The sequence below is a fragment of the Pyrus communis genome, chromosome 12 (assembly GCF_041283825.1).
Source record: "Pyrus communis isolate YQ-2024b chromosome 12, ASM4128382v1, whole genome shotgun sequence".
Lineage (NCBI taxonomy): Eukaryota > Viridiplantae > Streptophyta > Magnoliopsida > Rosales > Rosaceae > Pyrus > Pyrus communis.
This window is the reverse complement of record NC_142576.1, coordinates 18,237,066-18,257,081: the sequence shown is the minus strand read 5'-3', so window position 1 is coordinate 18,257,081 and position 20,016 is coordinate 18,237,066.

Below are 20,016 nucleotides of genomic sequence, written 5' to 3'. Positions count from 1 at the left end.
TATAAATTTTTCTTCTTCATGTCGGGTTATCAAGCGAATTGAAATGAATTTTTCTCCCCATTATATCCTCATTTATTTATAAAATTTCAAGATTGCCCTTCACATTAACCTAGCACCAAATTTTATTCTGTCAACAAATGAAAAAAGAATTAAAGTTAAAATAAAATAAAGTTTTACAAAAAAAAAAATTAGCATATAAAATAGATTCCTAGAATAGGGGCATTTTAGTAATGACATTTGTGACAACCCGTCCCAAATTTTACGATTTTATAAATTTTAAAAATGTGATTTTATGAAAATGCCCTAGAGGTGAAGTTTTTTTGGCTTTCATTGATCAACGTATAGTAAGACGTATGGATTTCTTTTAGCATATTCATAAAATACCCGACGATATAGACGCGTAAGCGCAAGTAGAAGTGAATTTGGGGTTATGGTTAAAGTTTTACAGAACTACAAATCCAAAAAGTCCGTGCGTAAGGACACTATTTATTATTTTATACATTTCTCATAATTATTTGGTTACTATTTTAATTTGAGTGGATAGAAAATTTAGAAAAGAAAGGAGAAGGGAATCAAGGAGGAAAAAAAAGAAAAAAAAAAACAGAAGAGGCAAAACTGCCTAGTCGTGGAAGAGGAAGGGGGGAAATGAGCAACCAATGAGGAGGAGAGATGAAGAAGATGGCCAACCAGAAGGAAGAGAAGGAAGAGAAAGGAGGGAAGGAGAAGGGCAACAAAACACAAACCCGACCCGTGCTACCCGCGACCCGGTTGTAGCTGGTGGGTTTCTTCGGTGAATTTCATCCTTTTTCCAACGAATTGTGTCGATCTACCACTCCTAATCATCATCTAGACCCTTCATTTACAATTCCCACAACAAATTTGAGGAGATTAGAGTCGAATTTGGGAATAAATGCACCGGTGGGTGCAACGGCTTCGTAGTGACAACCCACCAAATCCGAAGGTAATTCCTTCGATCACCACCACCCATAGCATCCTTTTGGGACCTGGAACAAAGCCCAAACAAGTTTGGGGGCGTCGGAGTTGCAATGGAGTCGAATTGAAGACACCCAAATTATAAGGTTTCGGCGGGTTTTAGCAAAATTGGAGCCTTTCCAAGCCAAATTAGACTTGGCCATAGGCGCCGATCGTTCAGAACGCCTCGATGGTTATGCTAGGAAGTTGTAGCACGGACTCCAGGTGAGTGGATTTTTTCCTTTTTATCGTGTATATATATATACACACACATGATTGATAATTTCAAAAATACTTTTAAATTGAATTAAGCAATTTATGTCATGGTTTATCCATATGCATGTTACCCACAAATAATTGATGTGAACTACGAATGACTTGATTCCTGTTTAGGGTACGTAGGTAGTCTAAAGAGACGTTAGATGCAGCCATATAATAAGTGAGATACAATAATTGAGACAAAAACCTTGTTTGGGAAATTGAGCAATGTGAAGAAAATTGGTGGAAATGTGAGTTTTAGCTTTATGAATTGGTGGTTAAATATGGTCATAAATCAATGAATGAGGAATAAAGAATTGAAGTAAGAAATTGTCAGTTTTGATAGTTAGTTAAACCAGTGTTTAGTTGGGTTTATCACCGATAATTATTCCTAAAAGTACATAGTTTGGGAGTATGGCATTATTGATTATATATTTGACGTCGTATTATATATTTTAGGAATACTATGAAATGCCTGATTCTTAGATTTGCATCATGGCATATTCTTATATATATTACCTGAATCTAATTATTGTGAATGCTTTGAAGTGCCAAATGATTATGCGGACGCCCAGGTAAGCTTCAGGTGAGTACATGTTGATGATAGTGATGGTAGTGAGTATGATTGTGTTGAGATGTATTTAATGCTCATTATCCTGCACTTCGGTGTTAGCGCTCCGTCCGTGACCAGGGCCTAGCCTTCACGTGATCATTCACCTCCCGCACCACACGCTTACCTTGGATCCAAGGTAGGTGCCAGCCTGTCGTACAGACCACATTAGGTGATTCCGACTCGTAGGTGACTTGTGATACTTCGCACAGCCTTCACATGATCGTAGCATTTGAGCGTATTTATTTACACCTAGCCTGTCGTACAGACCACTGTAGATGGTTTCGACTCGTGTGCAGGATTTGGTAGATGAGCTAATTGATGAGATATGTGATAAGATATGGATAAGTCGTACAGGTCACTTTAGGTGACTCCGACTTATATGCTAGCAATGATTGATGAGATAATTGATGAGATATGGATTCAACCGTACAGGTCATGTAAGGTGACTCTTGCTAATATGTTGATGAGCTATTAGTTTAGCCGTACAGGCAACCAAAGTGGATCCGATTGACATACTATTTCGTATTAATTTATTTCACCTGGGTTACTTATTCTATGTTATTGAGATATTTGGCGTGGCATATTTATGAATTTCGATATTCTGAGCATGGTAATGAGATACATATATATATATATATATGTGTGTATATATATATATATGTATGTATGTATGTATATTCTATTTTCTGGGAAAGTATACACGTGTTATGGTGAGGGGCTACTGCCTTTGGTCTGAAATTGGTTTGAAAAGTTTTGTTCACTCACTCACATTTTCTATTTTGCACCCCTCCAGGTTCTAGTAGCAGAGTTCCGTATCGATGAGAATTCGTGGCACTTTCCAGTACAGATGTCTTCTTATGATGGTATAATCATTATCTTACCTTACTATACTATACATATGCTCTGTATCACGCGTGAAATGGGTCCAGAGCCGCTCACCACGCACTCGTGTACTTAGGCACTTTTAGATTTTAATTTATTCACATTTTATACATTATCACACTTTATGGCTTCGTCACATTCCAGGTGTCGGCCAGCACGCCTCGATTTGGGGTCCTAGTGAATATTCTGGATCGGGGTGTGTCAACATTGATTTTCTTCCCATTAATGTAAATTAGTAAACAACTTATACAGTTTAGTACTATTCCTACTTCGATTTCTTAAAATTTTAGTAAACAGTTTCAACAAGAATCTGATTCTGATTCCACCTCATTCCAATTCCTCCTTAATTCAATTCCTTTCATTCTGATTACGGATTAGTAAACAAGCCATTAAAGTAATGTGTTTAAAAAAATTTGTTGCATTTTTAATCTCATACATATTTTGGCTACAATACTTACAAGTATTTAATACAACGTCATCTAATTGTCTGAATAATTCATGTGAATCTATGTAATTACTGCAATCACCGTCTATAAATAAAGATCCTTTCTCTTAAACCATATATAAATTTGAAAAAAAAAATGTGGATCTCTTTTCCTTAAATGCTCTTTCTATATATCCTTGCAAAAATTCATTAAATTCAAAACCATTTGTTTATTTAATTATCATGATGAAATTTCATTTTTTTTTCTTGGAACAAAATGTTCGTTAATTTCTTTGAACTCAATTAGGTGCCTCAAATATTTTCAATTTGGCTAATATTTTACAAGGATGTTCTATGAGGTGCAAACTAAAAATAGGCAATTCGGATCGTTAAAGTTTGATGTGGTGTGGACCCCACAGTTAATTCCCAAGTAAAAAAAAATGAGGATCCCTTCCTTTAAAGGCTCTCTCTCTCTCTCTCTCTCTCGATTGACACACACACACACACACACACATATATATATTTAGGGGAAAATATCTCTATTTTTTTTATAAAAATAGAAATTAGTTGTGAGGCCCACACCACATCGAACTTCAACGATCCAAACCTTTTATTTTTCAAATTACTCATCTTAGATCATTCTTACAAAATATTAGCCAAATCAGAAATATTTAAGACATCTAATTGAGTTCAAAGAAATTGATGATCACTTTGTTTTATAAGAAACAATGAAATTTCATTGTGATAATTAGATAGGCAAATAGTTTTGAATTGAATTGAATTGAATTTTTGCAAAGATGATCTATGAAGCAAGACTTCCAAAATAGACGGTTCGAGTCGTTGAAGTTCGATGTGGAGTCGGTGCCACAACTAATACCCATTTTTTGAAAAAAAATGACGATCCCTCCCTTTAAAGAGCCTATAGATATACATATATATAACATGAATGTATAGAAATCAACTGGCTCAGTGTCTATTTTGTGAATAAGATAATAAATAAATACTTCAATTTTGGAATGATTGAGATTGCTAAGCAAAACTGGTTCATACAATATGATGAAAATAATAAATTTAAATTAATGATGCAATATAATTGCTGAAAAAAGAATTTATTATTGACTTTTGAAAACTTACAATTGACTAATAAAATTTATTGAAAAAGCAGGATGATGGTGCTCATAGGCATCATTCTTCTTTTTCTTAAATAAAAGAAGTTTACAATATTTGATTTCTTTGAATACAATGTGAACTCAAAGAAAAATTGGATTGAGAAAAAATATGGAAATTAACTCGCTTTCTTTGTCTTCGGAGTCTTTCGCTCATAGACAAAATCACCATCATAATCACCACTAAAATCGCCAACATCCATCACTCATTTGAACTACGTCATGACTTGATCCCTCCTCAACCAAGGGTACGTAGACAACTTGAAACTTCAAAACTTCAAGTACAGTCACATCACTAACAAAACACAAACACTTTGAAGAATAAAGAGCAAATTCAAATATAAATACTTTATTTCTTTGAAAAAAATTTGGCTACAAAGCCTTATTACAAAAATGAGCAAAGGCAAAGAAGGCTTAAAGCACAAAAATGGAAGACACTACTTGAAAGCTATGTCCCTAAAACTACGACAACGATCTTCAAGCAAGCCTTCCAAAGTCCTCAAAGTCTCTACATCGGTAGGAGACAAGGTGGGCACTTCTATGGCCGCACCCTTCTCTTGCTCTAGGTGTAAAATCTCATCTTGAAGTCGAGATGCTTCAGTTTCCAACTGCTTTCGCTCACTTGCCAATGCTTCTATCCATGCCTGGACAGATGCCAAAAAAGTCCCTATGACTTTATAACCTTCCGAAACAGCTTGCTGAGAAGACCGAACTTGGGCAATTGGTCTATTGCCGCAAGTTGTTGAGCTCTAATCTCTGGACTCAATTTATGCAAGGAAATAGCATGCAAGGAAGAATTCTTAATTGAGGTAGCCATAAGTTCAGTAATCTTGACTCTTAAGAACGAGGAATCAACATTAAGATTATCAATCACAGAAACAAGCTTCGACAAGTCCTCCTCGAGCAAAGAAAGGTCCTCTAACAGGCACTTGGAAATCCTCTTCTCAATATGGCTTTTAAGATCCATGACCGTGTGAAGTTTGATGCGATGGATAAAATGCTCAGTGCCACTAAGGTTCAACCCTCTTAGAGATATCTCAGAGTTAGCTGGCAAAGGCGTTGGACACACGACAGGCTCCTACATCCCTTCACCTATACACGGCAAGCTTGGGCAATTTGGCAGATTCAAAGCAAGCTCTGCACCAGCTGTGTCCCCAATCTCTTCATCTATAGGTAGACTACTTCTAAACAACATCTTTATACAGTAATGAGCATCCATGTCCGCCAAGTCAAATTGAGGAGGACTAAACACTTTCTTTTTCTTATGAAGAAAATTGACATCACTATTGTCCAAAGCATCTTCATGCAGTCGCTTGTTCAAAACTTGCTGACATTGCTGCAAAACAATCTTATCTTCGTGCGAATCAACTTCTTCACCCGCCTCTTCAGAAGCATCCAACTGTTGAGAAGGCAAGCGCGGACATTGATGAGCTAAAGTTGCAGGTCCATCTTGTAAAGCCGCTACACTCGCACAATCAAAAGGTGACAGATGCACATGAACCATAAAACAACCCTCTCTTGGCGTATTATTGTGTGAATGAGAAGAATTGGTACCACTTGTTGTCCCCAAGTCATCACAGTGCACCTTTAATCACCAACCTACTTAGGCACAGGTCACTGGATTGCTCTTAAACTCGTATTTGGCTGGCAAAGTAATAGAAGCATTTGTGCATACACTGGTACAAGACTCCCAATGCATATACATAACTTGCAAGGGTTCCGGCTGGGTATTTTCCTTCAGCTTGCCTGGCACATGCTGGGCAAAACCAAATTGCCTGCTGAAAAGGTGAGGGTTGTACGACTAAATAATACATCGATCTCCTTACCGCAAAGAAACATACCCAGAATGAAGACTCATAAGATAAGACAAGTCGAATAAACAAAGGTGTGAGTCATCTACAAGACCTCGCCACGCCGAGCCAACTCTCACTAGGTGGTTCATCCTCAAGCCGTCACAACTTCTATACAGCGCTTGCGCCTGTGAATCATTAAGACTCTTCGAGGAAAGCATGCCAGAATACTTCGTCGTCAAAAGCCCTAGCTTGATTGAAGTTGGTGAAGAAGACCTTAGCTTGTCTAAAGTCGATGAAGAAAAATGAGTGCCAAAGTACTCACCCAACCAACCGTACACATAGTGGTAGGGAAGTACCACAGCACGATCTTCGATGCTCGCCGAGTTCGAAACAACACTCTAGCAGTTGTAAATATTGGCTAAGACTGGAATAGTAAGGCTAGCAACTTTGAAGACTTCATGATGGATAAAGTTGGCGTTTTCTTGGGGAAAACAAACTTACAAAGCTAACAAGCAAAGAAAGCGGCTAGGTAAGATTCTTCCAAGTGTTCTGACACTATGCCAAGATCCTTAAATGCTCTCAACTCATTAAGGATACGGCAGCCAGCTAAACCAATGACACCTGACGAATCCAAGTTTCCCTTCGGCTTGGTTGTCTTGTTGCAGCCACTTTTCTTTGAAGGCCTCTTGTACTTCATGGCATCCCAGTACCAAAATTGGATCCATTAAGAAATTTTCACACTTGACTTACCCTGAGCCTCCTGGGAAAGCTTATGGTATGCCCAAAACAAATAGTGGTAACTCACAAGCAATCATCGACTGTTGAGATGAGAAAACTCCTCCATGCTAAGAACAACCTCGTCATAAGATTTCCCCTAAATCGGCAAGCCTCCTATCTTGTGAAGATCTCAAAGTGAAATCGACATCTCCCCTTGAGCTGTGTGAAGTGTGTTGGTTGCTGAACACCAATGCTCGAAGAACGCACAAATGATGGAATGATGGCAATCATAGCTAAACAAAGATGCTTACACAACGTGATAAAGGCCCACGTTGGTAAGCACATCTTTGGATCGGCTCAAGACATCTTCAAGCCATCCCAGTAAAACTCAACATAGGTGGCTTCTCCAGTAGTCGACAAGGCGCCACTCCAAGTCATAGCTCCTCTATGGATACGATCGCCAAAAAGCTCAAACGAAGTCGATGTTGTCACAAGCATGGTGCAAAGGATTCAAAATAAGAATCCTTGATGTACACCAATGCTCAGAAAACCACGACTTGATGTGCATCAAGTTGTCTTTGGCAGGAAGAACAAGTGCCTTAGGGTCAGTCAACGATGCTCAGAAAGCTTCAACGTCGTTCCTCTATCTTGTGGATCGCCTTCCTTCGTAAGAATGGTGATGGTATTGTTCTTAAATCACTTGAAAAATATCACGGCTATAACAAAAACAAATAAGGCAACATAAGCACAAAGGCAAGGCAAGAAATTTTTTTTTTTTTGCTTCGCCAAAACAAAAGACATGTGAGACAAACCTTGTGAACGTTAAAGGTTGGCGATGATAAAGTCACGACGATGAAAGAAAATCAACCACAAGCTTGATCAAGCAACGGCAAGAGGCACAACAACATCACCACCGAGGAAAGTTGTGACCAAAAGGCACTACACAGCATAAATTAGCTACAGTCTTTTGCACAACCCCACACGGTAAAAGTGACGCATTGTAACAAGCTCCAAGCAGTAGCAAGAGGCACGACAACGTCACCAACGAGGAAAGTTGTGACCAAAAGGCACTACACAGCCTAAATTCGCTACAGTCTTTTGCAAAATCCTACACAATAAAAGTGACACACTGCAACAAGCTCCAAGCGACAAGAAGGGCACGACAGCAACAGCTAGGGCGCGGCAGCAACAAACCCATGGCAAAAGCTTCAAGGTAGTCCATGGCAAGCAATTGTGTCTATGAAAAAAAATGCACACCCAATTGTCCTATATATAGGGGTCAATTGCTTCCTAATGCTATAAGGGGAATACATACCTGAATAGCAAAAGGAAAATCAAAACAAGGAAGCACATTCCCACCAAAAGAAGGAAGCAAATTCCAAGAAAAAATGGCAAGTTACGGCCAATCTGCGCAAGCATGACGTTTTTGGTGATAATTTAACTTTCCGGAAGAATTTTGATGCAAGGCCAATTAGAGAAGGAAGCTAAATGGTTGAGGCTCATTGTATCCAAATTTCATAATTTTCCCTAAAGCCAAACATTCCAGTTTCAAAATTCATTCCTTCAGAAGTTGCTTTCCCGTCAAGATTGCGCAGCTGTAGAAAAATGCAAAGTTGAAGGCCTTCCCGATTTTTCCTAGTGGCATGCGATATATGCCTGAAAAGATAAGGGATAAAGCTACGTTTCTCATATTTTTACAAAATTTTCCAAAACAGAAATCAACCTCAAACTTGGCGTGCAAGTCAGATGACATGTTTCCCAAAACAAAAACAAAAAAAAAATAGAAAGGAGAAATACCTCTTTGCCATGAGGAATCAAAGGGAGCAAGAAAAGTTTCATTTCATTCAAGACCAAGCCTCAACGGCCCTTGAAAAAATGTTTCATTCAAGAAATACACCTCAATGGCCCTTGACAAAATTCATCACCTCTATCAAAACGAGGCCTCAACGGCCCTTGAAGAAATGTTTCGTTCGAGAAATACGCCTCAACAGCCGTTGACGAAATTCATCATTGCAATTCAAGAAATACACCTATACGGCCCTTAAAGAAACAAACTAATTCAAGATCAAGTCTCAAGAACCCTTGAGTTAGACCATTCACATTGCAGGACTTCAAAACACATTTCCTACATGTGACAAGCATAAGCCTTCAACATGCCTTAAAGTGAGGGCATTTGTAGACATGTAAATTTTGTTGCATACAAAGGATGCATCACCAAGCTCCACGTGGCATATGATTCATCACAAATGGACAAGTCATCAATGACATGTGGCACCAATCAAGCAAAGGAAATATAAAATCTTCCTAAAAATTAGCACAAGGGAGAAAACTCCCTTAAATTCGGCAAAAGGTTCTAGATTGGTCCCAAAAACGGAAAGAAAGTTAAGGCATCTTCATAAAACAAGCAAGAATTGAAGATTCCTCACAAAATAGGCAAAAAGGCCCCATAATTTCAGCCAAGGTTGTAAAGTTGTTGAAATTAAGACACAAAACATGCCTAAATTCTCCCATTGACGAATTAGGACATAAATCAAAGCCAAATCCAATCAAAGGCAAGCTTTGAAAAACCTATAAGTACAAAGTCCTCCCACAAGCATAGGGGTCGTGTTCTCTCGACCAAAGCCAAAGCACTCCTATGAAGAATCAACAAGCACTCGTTCCGATTCCTTCAAGACTTTGTTGAAAGCTTATAAACTTGTAGCAACGTTCGTTTCAAGATCAAGTTGCCAAGGCCCTTGAATCAACGAAATCCTGTATCAACATCACCCTTTTGCTGCAGCTTTGAGGTGAAGACCATCCAAGCATTGTTTCAAGCTCAAAACTTGAAGCAATCGTTCGTCCGAGATCAAGTCATCACGATCCCTAAATCAACAATCACGCATCTACATCAAATTTGAAGACTGAATCAGAGGAAAAATTGTAAACAGAGATTGTAACCTACAAATTCAAATTAATACAAATCTACTTTGTACAAGTGTTCTCGTTTCATTCGATACAAAATTTTCGTGTTTACAACTATAACATACAATAGCCATTGTGTATATATTGAATATTAAAGATATATTATTGTATTATTATTCTTGTAAATATGTAAATTTCATTGCATACAAATGATGCATCACAAAACTCCACGTGGCATATGATTCATCACAAATGGACAAGTCATCAATGACATATGGCACAAATCAATCAAAGGAAGCTCAAAACTTCCTCAAAATTCGGTAAAAAAGGGGAAACATCCTTTAAAATCGGCAAGGGGTCCAAATTGCTCCCAAAACCAGAAAGAAAGCTAAAGCATCTTCACAAAACAAACAAGAATTGAAGATTGCTCACAAAATAGGCAACAAGCCCTATAGATTTCGGCCAAGCAAGGGAAAGTGGCTGAAATTAAGATACAAAACATACCTAAATTCTCCCATGGACAAATCAAGACACAAATTAAGGCCAAATCCATCCAAAGGCAAGGCTTTGGAAGTCTATAAATACAAGATCCGAGGACAAACAAAAGGTCAACAATTTCTACATTGAAGGGCCGAAATTCTCATAAAAAGAGAACCTCTGCCAAATCTTTGAAGACTAATATGCTGCCAAAGCTCTCTTCGAAGAACGTATAACCAAAACCGAAGCATTCCCTTAAAGAATCAACAAGCACTTGTGCCGATTCCTTCAAGACTTTGTTGTAAGCTTAAAACTTGTACCGATGTTCGATTCAAGATCAAGTCACCAAGACCCTTGAATTAACAAAATCCCACATCAACATCACCTTTGCCATAGGTCATACACAAACCTAGAGGTGAAGATTATCCATGCATAACAAAAGCTCAAAAGTTGAAGCAATCGTTCAATCGTTCGTCCGAGATCAAGTCATCGCGACCCTTGGATCAACAACCTACTTATCTACATCAAATTTGAAAACTGAATCAGAGGAAAATTGTAAACAGAGATTGTAACCTACAAATTGATCAATACAAATTTACTTTTTACACGTGTTCTCGTTTCAATCGTTATAGAATTTTCGTGTTTACAAATTTGGCACGCTCGGTGGGACATTTTTGCCTCTCATCTCTGTCTTCAAATCCGCAAAAAGCACATATGGCATCAAGAAAGGATCAAGCTGTTCCCACAACCAACGCAAAGAATAAGAACATCATTGCCTCAAGTGGTGGCACTTTGGGCGTCACAACCCGAAGCAAGGCAAGAACTATCTTTATTGTGCCTTTCACCCCTACATTAACCCTGCCAAAGAAGCAAGAGCACTTGAGGCATGAACCCATGATCACCTGGCCTCGCTAAGGGCGCCAAGAGAAGAAAACCCGAGGAGGTACTCCAAGTTGTTGACTTCCGATGCCGACTTAAGCAGCAATTCGTATCTCCCGTGGCCATGCAAGTCATGCTACTGGTGCGACATCCATCGAGGAGCAACTAGCATAAATGAGCGAAGCAATCGCAAGGCTGACAAAGACCGTGGAAGAAAATGACTTGCAGATTGCTACACTCGTCAACCGTTTAGAGGCGCAGCATGACGAGAAAGCTGACCCAAAGGTTGATCCACCAAAGAAATGAACCGCTGAAGAAGAGGAGTCTCTGGTAGAGAAATCCGAAGAAAAGCTAGAGATGGACTGAGCTACCACACTCATGGGATCTATCTCTATCCAACAACTGCAATAGATGATCACAAACACCATCAAGACGCAATACGAAGAGAGCTCACATGACTCCATTCTATACTCAAAGCCTTACTCTAAGAATATTGATGCCTGAGGATGCCAATGGGTCATTAGCCGCCCAAATTCATGCAATTCAATGGAAAGGACAATCCTAAGCAACATATTGCCCATTTCATTGAAACCTGCAACAATGCTGGGACCGAAGGAGACTACCTCGTCAAACAGTTCGTGTGCTCACTAAAAGGTAATGCCTTTAACTGGTACATCGACCTCGAGCCCGAGTCCATCAATAGCTGGGATCAGCTTGAAAGGCAATTCCTCAACCGTTTCTACAGCACCCATCGTACCGTAAGCATGTTGGAGCTGACAAGTACGAAGCAATGGAAGGATGAACCTGACATCGACTACATCAATAAATGGCAGTCACTAAGTCTGGATTGCAAAGATCGGCTTTCTGAAACCTCTACCATTGAGATGTGTGTTCAACGCATGCACTGGGGTTACATCATCCAAGGCATAAAGCCGAGAACATTTGAGGAGTTGGCAACTCATTCCCATTACATGGAGCTGAGTATCGCCAATCAAGGGAAGAATGAGCTGATCACCGACACTTCAAGAAGGACAAGGTGTTTACTCCAAATATGGACAAGATTGGGAAGAATCCCACCAATAAAGCTTTTACCGTCAACACTACCCCCATCAAGACCTCATCTGCGCCCGTCAAGATCTTCTCCAAGAATAAAGTGAATGAGAGGAAGAGAAGTAAACCTTCTCACATCCAAGATAGGTACAAAAACACCTTGAGGGAACTGGAGCAAAAGACATACCTTTTTCCTGACTCTGACATGGCTACAATGCTAAATGACTTACTGGAAAAGAAGGTGATCAAGCTACCTGAATGCAAATGTCCTAAAGAGATGAATCGCGTTAACTATCATAGGTACTGCAAGTATCATCATATCGTGAGTCATCATGTTGGCAAATGCTTGACCTTGAAGACATAACTGCAACATATACAACTACAATCATGTTTGGATTCTTTGATCCCGTGCTTCTCCAAGTGACGCCTGACCATTTCCGTCTATGCTCAAGCTACACGACACCTTCTACACAACCATCGTTGAGGGGCAAGTGCCCAAAATGCACCTACCGACGATAAAGAAAGGTGGACACTAGTGACCTACAAAAAGACAAGGAAGTCAAGACCATAAGCTACACGACCAAAAGTGGAACAAGGGAGAAAGCACTGCCGCCACAACAATAGGAAGCCCAAAATGAGCGTAAGAGCTGTTAAGCTAACGTACACTGGGGAACCTATGGAGCAAGAGCCACGCATTCCCGTCTCCTTGCATGAGTACTTCCCAAAGGATTTTTTCCAACAGTGCATTGTCACTGCCTGCCACATGGTTGAAATAGAGACAGAAGTGCCCTCAAAAGGCAAAGTTATCGTCGTCGAGGAAGAGAAGATCCTCACACCCAAAGAAAGCCCGCCAACATACTTTAGCATCAAGGAAGCAATACGATTGCCCAAGAAGATGTCTCCTTGCACTATTAGCGATCTTGGCGAGCCCCGACGACCACGAAGTGCAAGAAAGCAAGAACGAATGCTTGAAGCTTCGACCACACGAATATGTCGCGTGTTGTGCCGCCCATGATGCAATCAACTTCACTGACGAAGACTTGTTGCTGGGATTAAAGCCTCACAACTGTCATTTCTTCGTCTGTGGGTACGTAAGGGAGCACAAAGCCAACTGCACGCTTATGGATGGTGGATCAGTCATAAACATCATGCCAAAGTCAACAATGACCACAATCGGCAACAAGGTGGATGAATTATCCTGAAACCGCCTCCTAATCCAAAGTATTAACCAATGAGGACAAAGAGCGATGGGCATGATTCGAGTAAAGATGACCATTGGCGAACTCAAATCAAGCATGTTTTTCCACGTGATTGATGCAAGAACTTCCTACAGCTTGCTCTTAGGAAGGCCTTGGATTCATAAGAATGGAGTATTGTCGTCCTTCCTTCATCAATGCTTAAAGTTCTACCTAGAATGAGTAAAGGTGATACAAGGTGACACCAAGCCATTCACCAAAGTCGAATCATAATTCACGGACTCCAAGTTTTATATGGATGAAGACATGGTGCCCGAAGCTCTTCCAAAAGAGATCAAATCCACAGGCAAAGCCTCACCCAAAAAGCAAGAATGGCAAGCCATGCCCAAGAAGCAAGAAAGGGAAGCTATGCCATCTTCAAGCAAAGACGAAGATGAGCTTGCTGAGCCCATAACAACCAAAAGTAGTGTGATGCCCTCAAAATGACCAAACACACTTGTCTTCCGATACATCTTAATGTCGAGAAAAAAGAATGGGCAATCCCCATTCAAAACTGGAACAAGCAAAGCCGACACACAACTGCACAAGGACGATGTAATGCTGCTCAAAACAAATACAGTTTTACCTTTGACACAGCTAGGCAACACTAAAGTTTCAAAACCACGACAAGGTTTCGTAAAACCTCTATCAAAGGGGGTAGAACCAAGCTCTCTTCCAACCAAGAGGACCAAAGAAGGTTTCGACCCAAACGCCTACAAACTCATGTCAAAGGCCAGGTACGATTTTGCCTTCTCTTCAAATCTTGGAAAGAATAATGTAAACACTGTCAACAACAAAGAACATGACCTCACCAAAACTCAAAAGAAGTTGAATGAGCATGGTTACAGAGTTGACAACAACAAAGATGGACTTGGCTTCACACCAAATACACCCGTGAAGATTTCAAGTAAAGCTAAAAATGTTAGCGCTCAACACATCAGCATGAGCGTTGAACAAAATCAAAATAAGCCTAAACCCGCCCCTCGAACGTCAGTCTTTAATAGGCTGAATTGTTCAAAACCCAGAATTTCGGCACTTGATCGCATTGGTGGTCAAGATCGAACTTCCGTCTTCAATCGGCTTAACACGCCAACACCCCAAAGCTCTATTTTTGAAAGGTTGTCAAAACCTAAGAAACAAAGCAGCACAGATAGCTCTCCTCCACGATGGTCGGCTTTGGAAAGACTTGAATAAACCAAGCAACCTTCTAGAAAGAGGAAAACAACGTCAAAATAAGAAAAGCCCAACGATCTAGCAAAAAAAGACAACGTTCAAAGCTCGATTCCTTCAAGGATAAAGTGCCAAACAACTTTGGAAGTTAACACAAAAGGACAACTAAAGGTAAAGAGGCGCACCATCATCCATACTGGCCAATCTTCACACCAACAAGCCCAAAAGGATGACACTGAAAAGGAGATCCAAGACGTCTTCCATATCACAATCCAAGAAGATGAAGTCCCTAAGGGAGATGTCATTGTTGTGCCACCACAACTCGAAGACGGAGGGCAAGCCACGGTTGATGATCTCAAGGAGCTCAACTTAAGCACAAAAGAGGAGTCGAGGCCTATCTTCGTAATTGTGCTGCTAAGTACAAACGAGATAGAGGAGTACTACTAACTACTATTGGAGTACAAAGACGTCTTTGCTTGGACCTACAAAGAAATGTCGAGCCTTGACCCTACCATCGTCATGTATCGTCTTATTGTCAAGCCTAGAACACGACTGATAAAGCAAACTTAAAAACGCTATCGATTTGAGCTCATCCCACAAATTAAGGTCGAGATTAACAAGATAATCAAAGCAGGCTTCATTCGAAATGTGCAATACCCTAAGTGGATCTCCAACATCATCATTGTCCTTAAAAAATCTGGACAAATACGTCTTTGCATATACTTCTAAGACCTCAACGATGCTTGCCCGAAGGATGACTTTCCCATGCCAATCATTGAAATCATGGTGGACGCGACCACCGGCCACGAAACATTGTCATTCATGGACGGCTCCTTTGGATACAACCAAATTCATATGGCTCCCAAAGACGAGGAACAAACAGCCTTCCACACTCCAAAAGGTATCTACTGCTACAAGGTAATGCCCTTTGGTCTGAAGAATGTTGGAGTTACATATCAATGTGCAATGTAGAAAATCTTCAACAACCTACTACATAAAAGAAAATCTTCAACAACCTACTACATAAAAACATAGAATGTTATGTAGACGATGTAGTGGTCAAGACCAAGAAGAGGTCCGATCACTTGAAGGATTTATGAATGGTATTCGACAAACTACTACACTACAACCTCAAGATAAACTCGTTAAAGTGTGCATTTGGCGTCACCTTTGGGAAGTTCCTCGGCTTCATTGTCAAGCACCATGGCATTGAAGTAGACCAATCAAAGATCAAGGCCATTCAAAGCGTACTTGAGCCAAGAAAATTACATGAGCTGAAAAGTCTACAAGGGTGGCTAGCCTTCATCTCCAACCTCGCTGGACGATGTTAACCCTTCAGTCGATTCATGAAGAAAGGTGTTTCATTCATGTGGGATGACACATGTCGTAATGCCTTCGATAGCAAAAAATGGTACCTGGCAAACCCACATGTCTTAGGAGTACCCGTGCCTGGAAAGCCGTTCATCATATACATTGCGGCACAAGAAAGTTCCATTAGAGCACTCTTGGCACAAGAAAATGAAAACTAAAATGAAAAAGCACTTTACTACCTAAGCAAAACCCTCACTGGTGCCAACCTCAACTACTCACCAATCGAGAAGATGTGCCTTGCCTTAGTCTTTGCCTTCCAAAAGCTTAGACACTACATACATGCTTACACCATCCACTGGGTTGCTAAAGCCAACCTGGTCAAGTAAATTATGTCCAAGCCGATTCTGATAGGGCGACTATCTAAATGGGTGTTGCTTATCAACCAACACGAGATCATCTATGTCTCAGCTAAAGCCGTCAAGGGACAAGCCCTAGCAGACTTCCTTGCCGATCATCTAATCTGAGCCGATTGGAAAATCTCGAACAACTTGCTTAACGATGAGGTGTTCAACATTGATATTTTCCCAACGTGGACAATGTCTTCGATGGATTAGCACAAGCAAATAAAGCGGAGGCAGAAGTAGTATTCATGTCACCACAAAGAAAAGTGCTACCCTATTCTTTCCGATTAAGCGAGCTGTGCTCTAACAACGTCGCTGAGTACCAAGCATTGATTATTGGACTCTAAATGGCTATTGACATAGAAATCACAACAGTAGAAGTGTATGGCGACTCCAAGCTCATAATTAATCAACTTTTGACTAAATATGAAGTGAAGAAAGATGATCTCGTCTCATACTTCCGACTAGCAACTCAACTGCTACAAAAGTTCGAGGCCGTGACGCTAGAACATGTGCCAAGAAAAGAAAATTAAATGGCTCTCGCTAACCTAGCCTCAAGTATGGCGCTAGAAGATGACGAAGTTGCGGACGTGCCAGTTTGCCAAAGATAGGTGATCCCACTCATCACTGAAGTACTACTAGATGATACAAATGTCATCTCAGTACTTCTAGTTGACACTGAAAAGTGGAGACAATCGCTGATCGATTACTTGGAGCATGGAAAGCTTCCAGACGATCCTAAACACTGCTCTAAAGTACATCAACGAGCACCTCGCTTCCTCTAATACAAAGGAACACTCTACCAACACTCTTTTGAAGGAATACTTCTAAGATGCTTAGGTGAGGAAAAAACCAATCAAGCCATGGAAGAAGCACACGCAGGCGTATGCGGGGCGCATCAGTTTGGACCAAAGCTGCACTTCCAGCTCAAAAGAATAGGTTACTACTAGCCAAGTATGGTGAAAGATTGCCTGGAGTACACCAAAAAGTGCCAAGCCTGCCAATTCCATGCCAACTTCATGCATCAATCGCTTGAGCCATTAGACCCTACGATTGCTTCATGGCCATTTGATGCATGGAGATTAGACGTCATAGGACCAATCACACCAAAATCATCTGCAAGAGAAACCTACATCCTAGCTACAACTGACTACTTTTCTAAATGGGCTAAAGTCAAGAAAGAAACTGTCGTCCGTTTCATCAAAGAGCATATCATCAACCAATATGGTATGCCTCACTACATCATCACCGACAACGGAAAATAGTTCTCCAACCGACTTATGGACAAGCTCTACGAGAAATACAAGTTCAACTAGCACAAGTCTTCCATGTATTATGCTCCGGCCAATGGTCTTGAGAAACATTCAACAAAACGATGTGCAACCTTCTATAAAAGGTAATTGGCTGAATAAAGAGACTGGCACGAAAGAATAAGCGAAGCACTTTGGGCATATAGGAAGACACATAGGACTCCTACCCAAGCTACGCCTTATTCACTCGTATATAGCATGGAAGCTGTTCTGCCACTCGAAAGTCAAATCCCTTCACTAAGGATGGCTATATAAGAAGGCTTGACTGAAGAGGAAAATGCAAAGCTATGACTTCAAGAGTTGGAAGCACTCAACGAAAGAAGGCTCGAAGCTCAACAACACTTAGAATGCTACCAAGCACGGTTATCCAAGGCATTCAACAAGAAGGTCCGCCCAAGGCATTTAACACTTCAAGAATTGCATACAAATGATGCATCACAAAGCTCGACATGGCATATAACTCATCACAAATGGACAAGTCATCAATGACATATGGCACAAATCAAGCAAAAGAAGCTAAAAACTTTCCCAAAATTCGGCAAAAAAGGGGAAATATCTTTAAAATCGGCAAGGGGTCCAAATTGCTCCCAAAACCGGAAAGAAAGCTAAAGCATCTTCACAAAACAAGCAAGAATTGAAGATTGCTCACAAAAAAGGCAACAAGCCCTATAGATTTCGACCAAGCAAGGGAAAGTGGCTAAAATTAAGACACAAAACATGAAATTCTCCCATGGATGAATCAAGACACAAATCAAGGCCAAATGAAGAACGTACAACCAAAGCCGAAGCTTTCTTTCGACCAAAGCTGAAGCATTCCCTTGAAGAATTAACAAGCACTTGTGCCGATTCCTTTAAGACTCTGTTGAAAGCTTAAAACTTGTAACGACATTCGATTCAAGATCAAGTCGCCAGGACCCTTGAATCAACAAAATCCCACATCAACATCACCTTTGCCGCAGATCATAAACAAACCTAGAGGTGAAGACTATCCACGCATTGTTTCAAGCTCAAAACTTGAAGCAATCGTTCAATCGTTTGTCCGAGATCAAATCATCACAACCCTTGGACCAACAACCTATGCATATACATCAAATTTGAAGACTGAATAAGAGGAAAATTGTAAACAGAGATTGTAACCCTACAAATTCATCAATACAAATCTACTTTGTACATGTATTCTCGTTTCATTCGTTACAGAATTTTCGTGTTTACAATTCTATATAAATTATATAAAAAAACAAGTTTTATTTATTTATTTATTTTTATTACGAGAGTTTCTTATTATCATTATTCGGAAAAAAATTTACTTGATTTCAAAATTCAAATCAACTAGTATAGTATTAGTATAGTAAAAATGACAAACTTTCAATTTTAAAGGTCAACATCCTAACAAAGCTTTTTACTATCTCTCATACAGACATACTCATAAATGTTTTATCATCTTAAAAGTGAGATTAAAACATTATAAAACACATTAAAAACAATAATATCAAAGTAATTTAAAAATATTAAAGACACATTAAAAGTTATAATTGTTACATCCCACATCGCTCAGGGGAGTGGATCTTGTAAGCCTTATATGTATATTCCCATCTCTACATAGCTCGAGGCTTTTTGGGAGCTCACTAGCTTCGGATTCCTTAGGAACTCCGAAGTTAAGCGAGTTGGGGGCAAGAGCATTCCCAGGATGGGTGACCCACTGGGAAGTTCTCGTGTGAGTTCACAGAAACAAAACCGTGAGGGCATGGTTGGGGCCCAAAGCGGACAATATCGTGCTATGGTGGAGTCGAGCCCGGGATGTGGTGGGATAATTTAGTATCAGAGCCAATCCTTGGCCGGAAGTGTGCCAACGAGGACGTCGAGCCTTTAAGGGGGGTGGATTGTTACATCACACATCGCCCAGGGGAGTGGATCCTATAAGCCTTATATGTATATTCTAATCTCTACATAGCTCGAGGCTTTTTGGGAGCTCACTGACTTCAGGTTCCTTAGGAACTTTGAAGTTAAACGAGTTGGGGGCGAGAGCATTCCCAGGATGGGTGACCTACTGGGAAGTTCTCATGTGAGTTCCCAGAAACAAAACTGTGAGGGCATGGTCGGGGCCCAAAACAGACAATATCGTGCTACAATGGAGTCGAGCCAGGGATGTGGTGAGGGCCCGGGCCGGGATGTGACAATAATAATTAATTTACAAGTGCGAAAAATTTGAAGAAATATACAAACTTTGTGATCGCATTCTCTACGCTTTGAGATGGGTACATCCCAATACCATCATCTATAAACCCTTAGATTTATATGTAACCGTCAATTCTTGTTTATGCTTTATTCTTCTCATAGAATTTCGTTTTTCCAATTTTCTTTTTTATAAAACATTATCTTTTATCGGATTTAGAAAAATGAATGGTTCAGATCATTAATATCACGTTCCAAAATTTACAGTTAACTAGAATACTAGAA